General features: G+C 49.8%; 1 long non-coding RNA gene across 1 annotated transcript; it reads right to left on the bottom strand.

Moving 5' to 3' along the window:
• Positions 1-11,125: 11,125 nt before the first annotated feature.
• LOC115089499 lies at positions 11,126-14,170 on the bottom strand. Its single transcript, XR_003856120.1, has 3 exons — positions 13,939-14,170; positions 12,077-12,148; positions 11,126-11,201 (listed from the first exon to the last, which is right to left on the bottom strand). It is a non-coding gene; the product is annotated as an uncharacterized LOC115089499 (long non-coding RNA).
• Positions 14,171-15,903: the final 1,733 nt, after the last annotated feature.

The following is a 15,903-nucleotide window of genomic DNA, read 5'->3' as shown; positions in this document are numbered from 1 at the left end:
CGAAAAACACATTTTTCCTGAAGTTCGTGGAAAATACGTTTCGGGGTTCGGGTCCCCCGAACCAGGACGAATTAGGCAATTTCATTGGATCCTGAAAAACTTAAAAGATTCCAAGACTGGCCTCGGCCCGTGGGCCTTAAACCATTGCAACAATTTCTTGGATTTACAAATTATTACCGCCATTTCATTTCCCATTATTCAACCTTGGCGGCTCCTCTCACTGCGTTGACCCTTAAGGGCTGAGATACCTGGAACTGGACCCCGGAAGCCATTACAGCTTTTCAGTGCCTCAAAGAGGCCTTCCTTGCCGGACCCTGCCTTCACCATCCTGACTCAAACCGCCCCTTTATGGTCGAAGTGGACACCTCTGCTATTGGGGCCAGGGAGGTTCTGAGCCAACATTCAACATCTAGATCTTTGGTTCCCTGTTCATTCTATTCTTACAAGTTCTCCCCTGCGGAACAAAACTATAGTATTGGAGACCGAGAATTACTTGCTATTAAATTAGCCCTGGAGGAATGGAGCCTTTGGTTAGATAGCACCCAGCATAAATTCATGATATTTACTGATCATAAGAACTTTGAAACTTGAGTCATGTGTCTGTTGCGTCCATCAGTCTCAGACGGCTTTGACCTCTGTGCCTCACCTTTCTTCCTTCGCTCTCCTCAAGCCTTGGGAAAATGGCTGCTGCCGCATCCTCATGCTGCTCTCGCCGACGTCCCCAGAACGGCAACGGCAACGGTGTTCGCCATGTTTCTCCTGAGGGCCTCCTAGGGTGCACGCGCGCATGCCACCCACGTCTTTATCCACGTCATGACAGGAACCTCGGGGGCGTCCCCTCCGAGTGACATCATGCCATCCGGGTATTTAGCCTGCCTTTCATTTGCTAACAAACTGAGTTAGCAAGGATCATGAATGTATTAGAACACCTCCGGTCTAAGCTGCTCTGCCGCTTCCTTGCTGCCGCTGGAAGCCCTCTCTGCCCTTCGGGGCAGAGAGGGCTTCCAGTGGCACCAAGGCAGGGAGAGCAGGCCCTCCTCGAGGGCCTGCTCTCCCTGCCTCGGTGCCTGTAATTCAACTACTTCTGCCTGCCAGGATCTCCATTGATAGAGCTATCTACTTCAGGGAGTAATCAAACCTTGTCAGTCTGTCTCACCTACAGCTCAGCGCTGGGAGTGTGCATCCGGGACGTCCTCTACTACCTCGCGCTGCCTACCATCTATTCACGTGTGGGACTGTTCTCCTCTGCTGAAGACCCCTGGATTGCTTCTACTGGATTACTTCACTACTGCCACCCCTGGCCAGTATCTCCAAGTTGAATAATAAATACAAATCCTTGTGTCTGCGTATATAGAGTCTAGCCTAGTACTGCAGTTCCTCACGGGGCTCCTCCCAGTGGGAGTGGCCATCGCCGCAGTACCCAAGAATCCACTCCAATACCTCAAAACCATAACAGATTGCTAACTCCATGGATTCGGCTCAGCTCACCGTTTTGCAGGCCATTCCGGGCCTGGCCCAGCGAATCTCCGAGCAACAGAATTCATTGGAAAACTTGACTGTTGCCTTTAACCAGTTACACGCACAGATGAATACACCGACTACCACAGGTAAAGAAGTTACACCGCCAGAAGTAATGGTCAAGACTACAGTACCTCTATCTGCTCCAAAATGCTTCTAAGGTGAAGTTTGGAAATGTAGAGGATTTATTAATCAGTGTTGTATGCATTTTTCTCTGCAACTTAACCATTTTCCTACAGCATATGGCAAGACCACCTATATCCTTTCGTATCTGGACGGAAGAGCACTGGCTTGGGCCTTACCGCTGTGGGAGGACAATGACCCTATCCTGAATGATCTTGCCGGGTTTCTTGAACTGTTCAAATTAGTATTCGATGACCCTGCCCAGTACTCGACAGCAGAATCAACCTTGGTTCATCTAAAACAAAGTAATAAACCTTTACCAGACTTTGCCATCGAATTCAAGACATTGGCTTCTGAATTACATTGGGACCCTAGATGCCTAAAGACCCTCTTCTTTGAAGGCCTGAACTCCTGGTTGAAAGATGAGCTGGCGGCTCGAGAGATGCCTGAGACCTTAGCAGAACTGATGAAGTTGGCAACAAGGATTGATCGCTGACTTTGCGACAAGGTTCAAGAGGTCAAGAGCTCCAGAAGACCACCTCAGGGAGAGACTCAAGTCAAGTCTATACCCAGGCTTATACCTCCAGGTCCTGTTGCGGGCGAAGAAGAACTAATGCAATTGGGCCACAGTCATTTGACTTCTAAAGAGAGACAAACTCATAAGAGGTTAGGACTATGCATGTATTGTGGACAAGCTGGTCATGCTGTTCGAACATGTCCTATATGTCCGGGAAACTGGCAGACCTAAGTCCTGTGGGAGGACTCTTCTTAGGTCTAACTGCACCCTCTCCTCCACTCTTTCTTCCAGTGTCCTTGATCTGCGGACCTCTAGAATATCAGACCCTTGCCTTAGTGGATTCTGGGGCAGGGAGAAATTTTATTTTGAAACGTCTAGTGGAAAACTTGCAGATCCCCACCACTACCATGACGTCTCCTCTACTTTTGTCCTCTGTTCATGGAGAGCCCTTACCGGGTGAAGCAATCCTGCTTACAGAACCAGTGAGCTTACGAACTAATGCTCTTCATACAGAGACTATTTCCTTCTTTGTGCTAGAGAAGGCCATATATCCTTTGGTACTTGGGCTACCGTGACTGCAGAAACATATGCCACAATTCAACTGGGCCACTTTGGAGCTTTCACGTTGGGGTCCAGATTGCCATGGCAAATGCTTGATGGAAGTCTCTCCAATAGCATGCATGCCAACTACCCCGTTGTTGCCTGGGTTGCCGCCTCAGTATGCATCTTTTCAAGATGTGTTTACAAAAGAAGCCGCTGATGTATTACCTCCACATAGATCCTACAACTGCGCCATCAATTTGAAGCCTAATATGGAAACACCCAAAGGAAGGGTTTACCCTCTCTCCATTGTAGAGAATAAAGCAATGTCAGAGTACATCCAGGAGAATCTCCAGAAAGGCTTCATAAGACCTTCCAAGTCTCCTGCCGGTGCAGGCTTCTTCTTCATGGGGAAGAAGGACAGAACATTACGTCCATGCATTGATTACAGAGGTCTGAATGAGATCACTATAAAGGATCGCTATCCCTTACCACTCATCTCGGAGCAATTCGACAGTTTACAGGGAGCCAAGATATTCTCCAAGCTTGACCTCAAGGGAGCGTATAACTTAGTTCCACTCTGGTGATGAATGGAAGACGGCTTTTAATACCCGGGATGGGCATTTTGAATGCCTAGTGATGCCCTTTGGCTTGTGCAACGCCCCAGCTGTCTTCCAAAGCAGGATTAATGATATTCTGCATGATCTACTCTATCGATGTGTCGTTGTCTACTTAGATGACATTTTGATATTCTCCCAGGACCTGCAATCCCATCAGGAAGATGTCAAAAGAGTTCTGCAGAGACTTTGCGAGAACTGCTTATACGTCAAGTTGACTAAATGTGAATTCCACAAGGAATCCATGCCCTTCTTAGGGTACATAGTCTCAAACAAAGGTTTCCAGATGGACCCTCAGAAGCTTGAGAGTATTCAAAAATGGACACAACCCACTGGCCTAAAAGCTCTAAGATGATTTTTGGGATTTACCAACTACTACAGGACCTTCATCAAAGATTACTCTTCATTGACTGTTCCATTAACAGCGATGACTAAGAAGGGAGCCAATGTTGCCACTTGATCTACGGAAATTGTGACAGCATTTCAGAAATTAAAAGACGCCTTCTCAAGCAAACCATGTCTCCTCCATCCGAACCCTACACAACCCTTTGTGGTGGAAGTCGATGCCTCTGATGTAGGTGTAGGAGCCGTGCTAGGCCAGACCAGTGACTCAAAGATCCTGTAGCCCTGCTCGTTCTTTTCCCGATGCTTTTCACCAGCGTAGAAGAACTACAGCATTGGGGATAAAGAATTCCTGGCAATAAAAATGGCATTTGAAGAATGGCACCCCTGGCTTGAAGGTGCACAACATCAGATCACTGTTTACACTGATCATAAAAATCTGGAGTACCTCCGTCATGCTCAACGCCTTAACCATAGACAGGTGAGATGGTCCCTGTTCTTCAACAGATTTGACTTTGTGCTGAAATATCTCCCTGGTGATAAGAATGTCAGAGCAGACACATTATCTCGCTCGTTTCTCTCTGAAGATATACCTGATGAACCCCAGCATATCATTGACTCGAAGAGAGTTATTCTGACAACTACACATCCAGTACCCCCGGGCAAAACCATTGTACCCTACAATTTAAGAAAGAAATTGCTAGCATGGACTCACAATTCAAAACTGGCCGGACACCCTTGTCAATGGCGAATGCTATCTAAGCTACAAAAGTACTATTGGTGGCCCACTATGAAGGAAGACACTCTTGCGTACGTAGCTTCCTGTTCCAATTGTGCCAGACAGAAACCTCCTCCTGGATGTCCTTGGGGCCTGCTTCAACCCTTGTCAGTACCAGATGAGCCCTGGACCCACATTGCAACAGATTTTGTGGTGGACTTGCCACTTTCTGGAGGTAACAATACCATCTGGGTTATAGTGGATCGATTTTCGAAGATGGCTCACTTCGTGGCTCTCCCTGGCTTGCCCTCAGCCATGGAACTTGCTAAACTATTCATCAATCACATCTTTCACCTACACGGCATGCCTAAACACATTGTTTCTGACAGAGTGTTGCGTTCTTGCCTATTCTCGCACTCGCTCCACCCTCTCTACCTTTGTGGCGACTCCCTTCGGCTCAGACGGACGGATGCAGTCGCGGCTTCTCCCCACCTCTTAGTCCCAGTATCCTCGGGCTCACTTGGCGCTACGGATCCGCCATGTTCCTGATGACGTAAGAGCATGTGTGCGCGCTCCGGACTTTGTACCAGCAAGGGCGCGAACCTTGGGCGTCCCCCCGTAATGACATCATCTGTTTTCAATTTAAAAGGTCTTTGTTTGCTAACTACAAGCGAGTTAGCAAGGAACTCCAACGGGACTTGCTTCGGCAGTCCACGTTACTTGCAACTACGTTCCGAGTCAGCAAGGGGAATTCTTATCCACTGCTCGGCCTTTTCAAACTTACCAGGAGTACCCACTCCTCAGGGGCTCCGCTCTCTCTATTCTTGTTTTCAGATTGTTGGACGGGATCCGGTACTCGCTCCTCGAGGGCCTACGTTCCCGAAGACTCAGAAGACTCCTACTACCTGGAGGCAATCGCAGACATGAACACAGTGTCCTATTACAGACAGGAACCTGTACTCGCTCCATGAGAGCCATTGTTCCTAATTTCTAAGGCTCCCTTCAGTCTAAGATGTTATCGCAGGTACAGAGATCGTGAGTTACCATTGCAGATTTCGGATAGGAATCGGTACTCGCTCCACGAGGGCCTACGTTCCTAAATCTCTTCTAGCCTCTCTTCTATTCCAGAAGCCATCCCATACACAGTTATTGTGAGTTCTATTTCAGACTGCCTATAGAAACCAGTACTCGCCTACGGCTCCTATTCCTGAATATAAAGACTCTCTGTGGCCAATCCAGGCCATAAGAACCTGGCAAGTACCCAAACACTAAGTCTATTCCATGTTACCATTTTTAATGGCAGTGGCTATTCTCTAAGTGTACTTAATAGCAGATAATGGACTTCTCCTCCAAGAACGTATCCAATCCTTTTTTAAACACAGCTATACTAACTGCACTAACTACATCCTCTGGCAACAAATTCCAGAGTTTAATTGTGCATTGAGTAAAAAAGAACTTTCTCCTATTAGTTTTAAATGTGCCCAATGCTAACTTTATGGAGTGCCCCCTAGTCTTTCTACTATCCGAAAGAGTAAATAACCGATTCACATCTACCCATTCTAGACCTCTCATAATTTTAAACATCTCTATCATATACCCCCTCAGCCGTCTCTTCTCCAAGCTGAAAAGTCCTAACCTCTTTAGTCTTTCCTCATAGGGGAGCTGTTCCATTCCCCTTATCATTTTGGTAGCCCTTCTCTGTACCTTCTCCATCACAATTATATCTTTTTTGAGATGCGGCAACCAGAATTGTATACAGTATTCAAGGTGCGGTCTCACCATAGAGTGATACAGAGGCATTATGATCTGCAAGAGAAGCTTTCAGAAATTCAGGTTAAGAGTTTTGTGTCTCAGCCAGTTCAGAGCATAGACTCAGATCCTTTGATATATTGGGCACAGAAAGCTTCAATGTGACCTGATCTTGCCATAGTAGCACAGCACTTTCTTTGCTGCCCACCAACCAGTGTGCAAAGTGAAAGAGTATTTTCAATAACAGGGAACATTGTGAGTCCACACCGTGCACGTTTGTCTCCAGTAGAGCAATTGGTTTTCATCAAAATGAACTTTCCGCTGCTTGGGTATCTGGAGGTTCCCTGTGATTGGGAAGAGGAGTGAGCCTCTTGGCTAAGCCCAGGATGCAAGGTTGAGGGCTGGAAGAGAAGCTTCACTCTGAGCAGCTGTGCTCCCCACACTGCCCGCTGGGGCACCCACTACCATATTGCCACTGCCGCCTCTTGTGGCCCCCAGAAGAAGTCAGTCCAGGAATCAACACATGAACGCTACGTTCTGCTGCATCCTCAACGCCGCCCATTGGGGTGCACTACAGCTTGCCAGCAGTGAGCGCTGCTCCTGCCTCCTGTCTGCCTCCTGCCCAAGCCTGATATGCAAGGTCAAGGGCTGAAAGAGAGGTTTCACTCTCTGCAGCTGTGCTCCCCGCACCGCCCATTGGAGCACCCACCAGTGCCACTACTACCACACTGCTGCTGCCGCCTCTTTCGGTCCCAAGAAGAAGCCAGTCCCATGCTCTCTCTCCCACAGACACAACACGCACACAGGCTTCTCACTCCCATGCTCTCTCTCCAACAGACACAACACACACACAGGCTTCTCACTCCCATGCTCTCTCTTCCACAGACATAACATGCACACAGGCTTCTCACTCCCATGCTCTCTCTCCCACAGACACAACATGCACACAGGCTTCTCACTCCCATGCTCTCTCTCCCACAGACACAACATACACACAGGCTTCTCACTCCCCTGCTCTCTCTCCCTCAGACACAACACGCACACAGGCTTCTCACTCCCTTGCTCTTTCTCCCACAGACACAACATGCACTCATGATTCTCACTCCCATGCTTTCTCTCTCACAGACTCACATGCACATAGGCTTCTCACTCCCAGGCTGCCTCCTTTCCCCCAGGGTCCACCTCCGAGGCAGGCCCCACTGGGTTCTTCTGCCTCCTTTCCCCCAGCGTCCACCTCCGAGGCAGGTCCCCGCTGGGTTCCTCTGCCTCCTTTCCCCCAGCATCCACCTCTGAGGCAGGTCCCCACTGGGTTCTTCTGCCTCCTTTCCCCCAGCATCCACCTTTGAGGCAGGTCCCCCGCTGGGTTCCCCTGCCTCCTTTCCCCCAGCATCCACCTCTGAGGCAGGTCCCCACTGGGTTCCTCTGCCTCCTTTCCCCCAGCATCCACCTCTGAGGCAGTTCCCCGCTGGGTTCATCTGCCTCCTTTCCCCCAGCTTCCACCTCCAAGGCATGAGTCTCAGACTCATTTCCAAAACAAAATAATTCTATGAATGAAATATGAAAGAAATTCAGGCCAATGTAATAAAGTGCACTTACATGGAATCTTTGCATCATGCGTAGAGAGGTTGCTGGCTACTAGTGGGCTAGCTATGCGTCTGTTCTATCCCACTACCGTTACAATACACTTAAATAAAAATATACACACCCTGGAGTGTGTGTTGTGTATGCAGAAACACTTTGATGCCAAAAATTGCCATGTGTCCTAGGAGCTCATTTAAAGCAGAGAATGTAATGCTTGTAATACTGTGATTCTGCCAGTTCCAGTATTGTTGTTCATTGCAATACTACTAGTAAAGTAGGACTAAGAAAGCAGAATCATGAAAAACAAACTAAAGACCTTCAAAAATATAATAAAAAATAAATAATAAAAAAATAAAAACTGAGCGACCAGCAGTAATAAATTTCATAAGGATTTTTTTTTCATGATCCTGCTTTCTTACTCCTACTTTAGTATCACAAGCACTGCATTTGCCGCTTTAAATGACTGCCTTGGTCATGCAGCAATTTTTGGCATCGAAGTGTATACTTGTTGCAGTAGCCTGAGTGCAGTGCAGTGTACAATATTGCATTGGCCAGTTTGAAAGATGTGTGAATGGTCAGTAACCATGTTTGAAGCCTTGATCTTGGCACTACTGCTCACAAGTATTCAACTTGTGCTAATTCAACCAGACTGAATGTTTTATGAAAGTTTATGACTGAGTGACATACTAGTAAAAGCACAGAAATTTGTTGGATTATAATACATACATACCTGCTCTCTGTAATTTAGTAACATACTACTTAATTTAGTAATAATTAATATTAATAAGTTAAATAACTGTCTTAATAGTATAGTAATACATAAATACAGAAAGACATCTATGAACGTAATCAAACACATTGGGTAGTTTGTCACATTAGAAGAGTTCTCTGTCCACTAAAATTTCTAAAATTACAAAAATAAATTTTTTAACAAGACATTTATTGCAAAATTCAAACATTTATAAAAAAAAAAAAATTATATAAATTAAAAAAAAAAATGAGTGGAGTAATCCTGTGGGTCAGGGTAAAATATGATGCCGACTTCAGGATGTTGCAGAGTCATGTGGAGAAGAGGGTGGTGACCCGGGAAAATCCTGCTCTGGAGCAGAGGGCACTGGCATCTCCTCTTCACGAGATGCCATTACCCTCTGCTCCTGAAAGGCCTCCTCCAGGGCTGACAGCCTCCTCACCACATTCTGCTGCAACATCATAAAGTCAGCATCATATTTCACCCTCAACTGCCATACTTGCTGCAGGATCTCCTCCAGCTTAGCAAACTATGCAGGTCAAGCACAGCTAGGAGGAGATCCTGGAGGAAGTTTGGCAGAACTGGTGCTGGTGCTGGGCAGGGTTGCTGCTGCTGCTGCTGCCTCTTCTTGCCTGTAAAGACATATAAAAAAAATAATTCAACATGAGACATAGAACAATACATATATGTCAAATAAATAAGCAAATATTGGAATATTAGTGTGTTAATATTCCAGTCACATAGGGTCTCATTTTCTAAAATATCGCAGGCCTGCGATACTTTAGGTAATGAGGGGCGGGGAGCCAAAACAGGGGGTGGTCCTGCGCTAGCCGGCAGCGATCGCACCGTGGCCGGTTTCACACCCAATAGCGCCACCATAGAAGGTGTAGCTATTGGGCGCGAAATAGGACGCGAAATAGGACGCGAAAAGGCCCTTACCTTTTCGTCGTCCGTGGTGTCTTCGTGGAGTCGGCCCCAGTGATGACCTGACTCCTCCTCTTCTGGGGCCGACTCCGCCCCCATCTTGGTATCGCATGCGAGCCACTTGGAAAATGACCCCCATAGTCTGTAAAACACACAATCATACAATACAGTAAGGGCTGGATTTTAAAAGACCTACGTGCGTAAAAGGCCTTACATGTGCTGTGCCTATTTTCAAAGCCCAGCGACGCTAGTAAAACCCTGGGACGTGTTTAAAACCCAGAGTCAAACAAAAGGGGCAGGGAGGGGGCGAGCAGGTGCAAAAAGTAAGTTAAGGCTTCGGGGGGGGGGGGGGTCTGGGTTCAGGAAGGTTAGGGGAAGGGATAGGAAGGTGAGTTAGGGGGTAGGGACCTGGAAAAGGCCACGGGCAACAGCACGCACAAGTTGTACTATTGTGCACACCCTTGCGTGCGCCGACCCCTGATTTTATAACATGCATGAACCGGGTTGCACACGCATAGGGACGTGTGTGTGCATGTTTATAAAATCTACCCCTTAGTTTACTAACCTAGAGGGTTTTAGGAAAATTAGGAGTCTATAACAGGGGAGAGGGAGGGAGGGGGAGAGCGGAGGGATATCAATCTAGACAGATTAGAGATAGAACGTAATTGAAGGATTAAAAGGAGAAATAAAGGAGTCTCTCTACCTAGCTGGCATCAAGTTAGACAGAATATGATGATACACTATATACACTACAAATTTCTTCTTCTTTCTCTTTCCATCCTTAGTTTACTCTCATAGTCAGTGTCATTATAATATATACAAACTAGCCGTTAAGCCCGTAACAACGGGCTACATTTAAAAAAAAAAATTTCGGTCCATTTCCTTCCCACTCCCTCCCCCACCTCTATTCTCCCCCCTCTCCCCCTCTATTCTCCCTCCCTCTCCCTCTTCCTCCCTCCCCCTCCCCCTCCCCCTCCCTCTCCCCCTCTTCCTCCCTCTCCCCTCTTCCTCCCCCCTCTATTCTCCCCCCCTCCCCCTCTTCATCCCCTCCCTCTCACCCTCTTCCTCCCTCTCCCCCTCCCTCTCCCTCTCCCCCTCTTTCTCCCTCTCCCCCCTCCCTCTCCCCCTCTTCCTCCCCTCTCCTCTCCCTCTCCCCTCCCCCGTCCTCCCTCTCCCCTTCCCCTCACTCTCTCATCCCTCTCCTAATCCCCTCCCCTTTCAGATCATCCACAACCGGCAGACAGAAGATCTCCGGGGGGGGGTCCCTCCCGCGCGGCGCCGCTACTGCTCCTCCCACTCCTGCTTCTCGCCGCCGCCGCTCCTGTGGCCCCAGTGCCATTTTTTTTCTTCGCTACCGCTGCTTCTCGCAGCCGCCACTCCTGCTCCTCGCCGCCACTCCTGCTTCTCACCGCCGCCGCTCCTGCGGCCCCAGCGCCATTTTTTTTTCTTTGCTGCCGCTGCTTCTCGCCACCGCCGCTCCTGCTCCTCGCCGCCGCCGCTCCTGCTTCTCACCGCCGCCGCTCCTGCTGCCCCAGCGCCATTTTTTTTTTCGGGCATGCTCGGCTCTGACCGCTCTCTACTGCGCATTTGTGGGCCGTTGGTCAGAGCCCATTTATAAGGTAGATACATACTTACATCTATCTAAGCCACTATAACTGACTGATCTCAACACTGACAAAAAATGATTATGTTTTTCAGCCTCAGACAGATATACTACTGGCCCAGATAAAATACCTGGCCCACTGGCTGTTGTTGCCTCTGTCCTCCTCTGGTGGCGGCTGCTAGGCCCAGGAAGCCCTGCCTCATCCCTGCCAGTGTGTGGTTCTGTACAAGACAATCAAAAATTCAGAAAACAACAGTTAAAATTTTAAAAAGAGGAATGAGATCAGCCACAAGCATTCATTCAATGACTCACTGTTATAATAACCAAAACATAAACACAAATTCCATTACAATTAAATTCCATTGCAATTAAAATTTAGTACAACATCAGCAACACACTTAGGGGCAGATTTTATAAATCTACGCGCGCGCGTACTTTTGTTTGCGCACCAGGCGCGAGCAAAAGTACGCCATATTTTATAAGATACGCGCGTAGCTGCACGTATCTTATAAAATCCGGGGTCGGCGCATACAAGGGGTTGCACATTTGTGCAACTTGCGCGCGGCAAGCCCTGCATGTGCTGCCCGTTCCCTCCGAGGCCGTTCCGAAATCAGAGCGGCCTCAGAGGGAACTTTCCTTCTACCCCCGCACCTTCCCCTCCCTTCCCCTACCTAACCAACCCCCCCCCCCACCCCGGCCCTATCTAAACCTTCCCCCTATCTTTGTTGTTAGTTTTGCCGGGCAGGCGTAACTCTGTGCTCGCCAGCGGGCTGCTGGCGCGCCATCACCCAACCTGGGGGCTGGTCCGGAGGCTTCGACCACGCCCCCAGGCCGGCACCATGCCCCCGACATGCCCCTCGAACGCCCCAAAATTCGCGCCGCCCACCCAACTCACCCCAGACACGCCCCCCTTGCAAAGCCCTGGGACTTACACACATCCCGGGACTTGCGCGCCGCCGAGCCTATGCAAAATAGGATCAGCGCGCGCAGGGGGGGTTTTAAAAGGGTTACGCGCGTACCTTATGTACGTAACCCTTTTAAAATCCGGCCCTTATTGAATGAATAATATTTGTGTAGTATTCTAAAAACAACCTACCAGGCAAGGGACGGGAGAGAGTTCTGCGAACCTCCTCGAGCCGCCTACCCTCATGAAGTCTCAAATGGCGACCTGAGAATTAGAGGGACAAAGGAAAAAGAATAACATTGATTAATAATTACAACATGCCCACGTTTTGCCTTGACCTACTAGGTTATATTTTATGCAACATAGAAAAGTTAGTAATAAAAAAATTCTATTTTTATATTTAGTTATCTTTCAATGTGGCATTCAGATTCCCAAATACCACCATTTCAAAACTATAAATATAAATAATACCTCAGATAACTTTGTTTCTTTTGTAGTATAGTTAGTAAGTATAGTATAGGGTAAGGGTAGTACTACTACTTCTGTTCTTCTAAAATATATTTATTTTAAATTATTGCTGTACTTATAACTTTATATAACTCACTCTATGCTACTATTACTACTACTCTATTCAATTTTCAAATACAAAAATATAAATAATAATTAATAATGGGGTAGATTTTCAGAGCCCTGCTCGCCTAAATCCGCCCAAAACCGGGCGGATTTAGGCGAGCAGGGCCCTGCGCGCCGGGAAGCCTATTTTACATAGGCCTCCCGGCGCGCGCAGAGCCCCGGGACTCGCGTAAGTCCCGGGGTTCTCGGAGGGGGGCGTGTCGGGGGCGTGTCGGGGGGCGGGCCCGGTCGTCGCGGCGTTCCGGGGGCGTGTCGGCAGCGTTTTGGGGGCGGGTACGGGGCGTGGCTACGGCCCGGGGGCGTGGCCGCGCCCTCCGTACCCGCCCCCAGGTCGCGGCCCGGCGCGCAGCAGGCCCGCTGGCGCGCGGGGATTTACGTCTCCCTCCGGGAGGCGTAAATCCCCCGACAAAGGTAAGGGGGGGGTGTAGACAGGGCCGGGCGGGTGGGGTAGGTAGGGGAAGGGAGGGGAAGGTGAGGGGAGGGCAAAGGAAAGTTCCCTCCAAGGCCGCTCCGATTTCGGCGCGGCCTTGGAGGGAACGGGGGGAGGTAGCGCGGCTCGGTGCGCGCAGGCTATACAAAATCGATAGCCTTGCGCGCGCCGATCCAGGATTTTAGGGGTAGATTTTCAGACGAGCGCGAACAGCCTACTTTTGTTTGCGCTCCAGGCGCAAACAAAAGTACGCTGGATTTTAGTAGATACGCGCGGAGCCGCGCGTATCCACTAAAATCCTGGATCGGCGCGCGCAAGGCTATCGATTTTGTATAGCCTGCGCGCGCCGAGCCGCGCTGCCTCCCCCCGTTCCCTCCAAGGCCGCTCCGAAATCGGAGCGGCCTCGGAGGGAACTTTCCTTTGCCCTCCCCTCACCTTACCCTCCCTTCCCCTACCTAACCCCCCCCCCCGGCCCTGTCTACACCCCCCCTTACCTTTGTCGGGGGATTTACGCCTCCCGGAGGGAGACGTAAATCCCCGCGCGCCAGCGGGCCTGCTGCGCGCCGGGCCGCGACCTGGGGGCGGGTACGGTGGGCGCGGCCACGCCCCCGGGCCGTAGCCACGCCCCGTACCCGCCCCCAAAACGCTGCCGACACGCCCCCGCAACGCCGCGCGCTCCGGCCCCGCCCCCCGACACGCCCCCCTCCGAGAACCCCGGGACGTACGCGAGTCCCGGGGCTCTGCGCGCGCCGGGAGGCCTATGTAAAATAGGCTTCCCGGCGCGCAGGGCCCTGCTCGCCTAAATCCGCCCGGTTTTGGGCGGATTTACGCGAGCAGGGCTCTGAAAATCCGCCCCTTAGTGGATACGCGCGGCTCCGCGCGTATCTACTAAAATCCAGCGTACTTTTGTTTGCGCCTGGAGCGCAAACAAAAGTAGGCTGTTCGCGCTCGTCTGAAAATCTACCCCAATAAGCACAATATTATCTCTCACTTTTCTTTTCGAGATCTTCAATCTCACAAAGGTAAGAGCCTCGCCGGCAAAACTCCTCCTGGAGAGACGCCCAAGCTGCAGACTCCCTTTGCAGGTTCGGCCTGCAGCCTGGGGGTTGTACAGATGTGCCGGGCTGGGAGGTCCACATTGGCCTCCATAAAGCAGGGCTTCCTGGACCTTCCTTTCTCCTTAGGAGCAGCTGCCACCTTTGAGGAGGACGGTGGTGGGGACTCCCAATCACGATCCATCCTACCATGAGAAAATAAAAAAGAAGATGAAGAAAAGTATGTGGTTTAGGACAGCTGTCTGTTTAGAAGCTCACACCTTAATGTAGGGGACTGTCTCACCCGTCACGATGCTGCCCCCCCCCCCCCCCACACCCACACACATTCAGTAGCTGGTATATGCGGGAGGGGAGGGGTGACAGGCCATGCACTTCCCCATCTCTGAAGGACAGCTATCTGTTCAGAAGCTCACACCTTAATGCAGGGGGGCTGTCTCACCAATCACGACCCACCCCCCCACACCCACACACCATTTAGTAGCTGGTATATGGGGAAGTTTTCTCTGTGTGGCCCGTCACGGGCCACACAGAGAAAACTGGTGAGAAAATTATGGCCAGGTTGCCAGTTTCTGTGTTAAACTTTTTTTTTCACTAAAGTAGCATAACATAAAATGAAGTACTTTGAGCCAGATTTTCAAAGGGGTACACGTGTAAGATACGCACGTACCCCCCAGAAACCTGGCCCATACATCCCCTGCACGTGCCGAGCCTATGTTGCATAGGCTTCCGGCGTGTGCAAAGCCCCTGGATACACGTAAGTCCCGGGGCTTTTCTGGGGGGGCATTTCGGGGGCGTGTCGCGATCCGTGCATCATCGGAGGGCGTGTTGAGGGGGCGTGACGTGTTCACCGCGTCATCCTGGGGGTGCGCCGTGGGAGTGGTTTCGGCCCGGGGGCATTCCGGGGGCATGGCCGCGGCCTCCGGACCAGCCACCGGACCGGAACATGGAGCGCGGCAGCCGGCCTGGCGCACGCAAAGTTACGCCTGCTTCGAGCAGGCGTAACTTTAGTGATAGAGGTGGGGGGGGGTTTAGATAGGGCCGGGGGGGTGGGTTAGGTAGGGGACGGGAGGGAACGGAGGCAGGCTGCGCGGCTCGGCACGTGCAGGCTGCCGATTTTTGGCAGTCTTGCATGCGCCAACCCCGGATTTTAATGGATACGCACGTAGCCTGGTGCGCGCCTGGTGCACGAACAAAAGTACGCATGTGCGCAGATTTATAAAATCTGCCCCTTTGTGTGTTAAACTTTTTATTTCCCCTAATGTAACTAACATAAAATGAAATAAAGTACTTCATTTAATATTTTATGCTACTTTAGTGAAAAAAAATTTAATGCAGAAACTTGCAACCTGTGGTCACAGTTTTCTTACTAGTCTATTACTGTTTTAAACTCGGTTTACAGAAAGTAAAGTGCATTAACTATATACTATAGAAAAACTAAAACAAAAGCTTATATGCTTACAGTGGTTATGCTGTAATAGATCTGCGTGCTGCTGATTCAGTGCTGACAACTTGACAGACAGTGCAGTCTGCAGTCTGCTCTGCTCTCTCTGGCTGGCGCTTCTGTAAAAGTTATTGCGTGTTGAACAAGCAAAATGGCCCCTGGGGACCCCATTGAGCATGCATGGATTAGTAAGCACTAATTCAAGTTTGTGCGCACTAACCCTTGCTTAGTGTGCACTGACTAAGCATTAGTATGCACTACCTCTGGGTGGGTAGTGCGCACTAATTCAAGTCACCAAGCACTATCCCTTGCTTAGTGCGCACTGACTAAACATTTGTGCGCGCTAACTCCGGGCAGGTAGCGCACACTAATTTAAGTTACCGTGCACTAACCATGGGTTAATATGCCATAACTTCAATTAGTGTGCATTAACCGAGACATAGTACGCGCTATGTTACTT

Source organism: Rhinatrema bivittatum, chromosome 4, assembly GCF_901001135.1.
Source record: "Rhinatrema bivittatum chromosome 4, aRhiBiv1.1, whole genome shotgun sequence".
In the NCBI taxonomy this organism is placed as follows: Eukaryota; Metazoa; Chordata; class Amphibia; order Gymnophiona; family Rhinatrematidae; genus Rhinatrema; species Rhinatrema bivittatum.
The sequence above is the reverse complement of the archived record's forward strand: the minus strand, read 5'-3'. Positions and strand labels throughout refer to the sequence as shown.